This window comes from Cupressus sempervirens, chromosome 3, assembly GCF_028749045.1.
Source record: "Cupressus sempervirens isolate cs-2001-9-10 chromosome 3, ASM2874904v1, whole genome shotgun sequence".
Taxonomy (NCBI): Eukaryota; Viridiplantae; Streptophyta; class Pinopsida; order Cupressales; family Cupressaceae; genus Cupressus; species Cupressus sempervirens.
In genome coordinates, this window is record NC_143120.1 from 492,418,029 (window position 1) to 492,421,737 (window position 3,709).

The following is a 3,709-nucleotide window of genomic DNA, read 5'->3' on the forward strand; positions in this document are numbered from 1 at the left end:
GAAATAACCTCAAGTGAAATCTTGCAAACATATTCGTTAATTCCTGAGATTGAAGTCTTTACTTTTGAGGATGTTCAGGAGCTTTCAAAAAGTGGTATGATCATCACAAGAGTAGAAGATCATTTTTAAGAGAAAGATGATGGGTTGTCAAGAAATCTTTTTCAAGATTACATGCAAGTGGAATATGAAGCTTTCCCATTTTGTGAAGATGGTCATCAAGAAGAATCAATGAACCAAGCTTGTGTAAACATTGATAAATATTTAATGACAATTACAATGGAAATTAGAATTAAAGATGGGTTTCAAGTAAGAGAATATGACACATCAAGTTCTCACTCTTCCTCATACATGAAACCTAAATTTGAAGCATTCAAGTTCCCAAGTGGAGACTACCATTAAGAAAACATTGTGATGGTATCTCACACTAGAGAAGTACTTGGCCTTGAAGAAATGTGTTGTGATCTAATGATTGAAAAATGTGAAGATGAAGGCATAGATGATGATGCCCTTTTAAAAGAATTTCCCTTACATTAATATCAACTGATGATCAATTCTCCTAATCTAATGGGAGAAGAGGAAGAAATACATCATGGGATGATTCAATGTGACAAGGATGTGCATTCATATTGGGATAGTTTCATAGAGAATAAAAACTCAATCATCCCCATGGAAAAGCAAGAGTGTCCAGTGTCAGAAATGAATTCAAGACTTCATGATGACCAACTACTAGAAACTCAAGTAGAGGGTGTGCCAAGTACAAGAGAAGATCATAAATGTGTTGAGAAACTTGAGAGCCTTATACTTTGACTCTTTCAAAATGAATTCATCAATGACATGCAACAAGAAGTGGAGTTGATTTTGAAGTTTGAGATTTTTGGTGAAGCCTAGTTGTTTGGATGCATCCCTTTATCTAGAGATGTGGAGCATGCTAAGAATCTCATAATTAGAATTCAAGGAGTGGACTTATATCTGAGCCCATGGGAACTCAGGAGTTATTACATATTAGCATGCCATGGTATTTATTTTCCCCATCCAGTCAATGGATTTGCATGATTATACCTTGAGTTACTAGAGGTAGGGAAACCTACCTTGTACATAATCTAGTTAGGAGTTTTTGTTTTGTTGTTTTGTTGTGCCTAGTCTTTCTTTATGTTTTTCCATTTTTTGTGTTTGTTCCTTATTGGTTCCCTATGTGACTCTATAGCCCAATGGATAAGGCACTATTCTAGTCATTTTGGATTCAAGCTTCATCCTTGTTAGTCCTTGTCCCCAGTTAGAGCCATCTGTTGCTCGGATATCAAAATTTGCCTCAATCCTCACCTTTCTAAGCTATGGTTATTTTTGGAATAAACCTAATTTTAAACATTAAAATGGTCACTTTCCCTCAGAGTTTTTGAGATATTCCGCCCTTCAAGTATCTTTGGATTGTTTCCAGCTCTGTCCAACACTTCAAATTTTTAAAATTTGGTTCCCAAGTAAAAAATTATCACAGGTTAATGGTAGGAACCAACATATTTTCAACTTGATCATTAACCATTAACCTCTAAAAAGGTTAAGATCAATTGCCAAACTATGTATTTCACTTCAAAATCTTAACCATTAACCTCTCTATCAAAAGGTTAAGATAAGTTTACAAAATTAACCTTTTGAAAAGGTTAAGGTTTGGGGATCAAAACACATATTCATAACCAAATCATTAACCATTAACCTTTTTTAAAAAGAGGTTAATGTTCGAGTCCAAAACATGTATTTTAAAGATAGTTATCAATGTAGCTACCTCCTTTCCCATTTGAAAAAGGTTAAAAATTAAGAGGTTAATTAACCTCCATGAAAGTTATTCTAAATGTTCGTGCCAAATGCAAAGAAGCAACGGCCGCAATACCAATGATAGGGAATAAATAAAGAATGTTGAATAGCCTAGAGAAACATGATTGATAGGCCCGTAGCCAATCTGACTATAGACAAGACATGTAATTTTTTTAACAAAGATTTTTTGTTTTTCTCTCCCAACCTAGAGTATTTAGAATGGTGGTTGATATAGCAATAAAGATGGATTTGGATCTTCTGTTGAGGAGAGATGTTTTGGGGGCAAAATTGGATGGTGCAGAAGATAGGAAGAGGTTTTCCTAATGAAGGATGTGTTCACCAGGCTACAGATTGGAAATGTAGAGCAAAAAGACAAGGCACTAGGGTCTTTGATAAAGCTTCTCAAAGAGAGTTTTGGAGAGTGGCAGTAGTCTTGCAAAGGACAAGGCTACAGAAGCTCTTTATGCTTTGACTATGAATAAGTGTAAGAGTGTATGGGTAGTTTGTGCAAATGGAGGGGTTTCTGAACTTATCAATGTGTGTCACTCTATAGACCTAGAGTTATGAGCAATTGGGATTAGAATCCTATCAAATTTGTGGACAAAGGTGTTAGTCATGGGTCAGGAATTTTCTACAAGATTTTTTATGGCAAGGGATTGTTTGGACTTCAAAAGGGGTATTCTTGCCTTTACTAGAGGTTGCAATGAAAACTTAGAGGCTCTTGATGACATGTACTATTTGGAAACAAAGATGACAATAGAAAATGGATAGGAAAAGCAAAAGCCAGAGAAATTTTCTTTGAGAAAAGAGTTGAAAAGAAAAAGGTAAGACCACCAAAACTCATCAAATGATCCTAAAAAGGAGAGGGATACACTTAAACATAAAATGAAGCCTAGACCAATCCTACCAGCACCCTCTCCCAATCATTTCCATGTAGGTCTAGACAACTTTTCACTTCAGTTCAAGACTCTTGAAGAGAAGATTTTTGAAATAAAGATAACTGATGTTTTTCATTATGGATATACTATTGAATCCAATGTTGATGGGAAGCCATTATGAGGTCTATTGTTCTTGTATAAGCCAGGATTTGCTCATTTTGTTCATGCTTATCTCACCAGGAAACAACATGCCTAAGAAGCTAGTGCTATGAAATCGAGTGAAGCATGAAAGCCTAAATTAAAGATTGCTCATGTTGTTAAGCAGTCTGTGAGGAGAGTAGACTGACAAGCACACACAACTATAGATGTAGAATCTATGGAAAAAGGGAATCCTATGGAGACACTTGCCTCGTCATCAAATCAACCTGTGGCTTCATCAAATATGTACTAGCAATACATGCAACCAATGCTCATGTACTTGCCATCAATTGTTCAGTATGATTAGAAACACTATATAGTTGTAGGCTTTACAGCTTCACATTGAACACAAGAGATGGCCTCTACTCCCCTAGCCAATCAAGGAGAGATATATGCTAGACAAACACTTCCTACACTAGTAAATTAGGGAAATCAATTAGGATCGGTTCAGGAGATTGTATGTCAAGGTGATCATGAATAACCACCTAGTATAGTAGCTTAAGTCCTAAAACATGTACATAGAACTTGAAGCCATAATAAGGCTCTATAAATGCCTTATTCCTCATGTGATGTGATGGTTTCCATCTTGTATCTCTCTGATCTATGATCTTTATCATTTCATGTTAATTTTGTAGAGGTTAATTAACCTCACCCAAATCATGTATTTGGGAAGTAGTTATTAACCACAAAGGGGTAGTTGTTAACCTTAGTGTCTATATAAGGAGTCATTTCTGGCTTTGTAAAGGGGGGACTTTTTGGGATTTTAGAATTTAATGGAACATTATGCTAAAATTTTGGACAGGAGACAAATTTTGGAAAGTATGTAC

The 3,709-nt window shown here is 35.6% G+C and overlaps 1 pseudogene; it reads left to right on the forward strand.

The window, feature by feature from the left end:
* The first annotated feature begins 2,025 nt into the window (after positions 1-2,025).
* Positions 2,026-3,384, forward strand: LOC149567332 (uncharacterized; annotated as a pseudogene).
* The last annotated feature ends 325 nt before the right edge of the window (positions 3,385-3,709 follow it).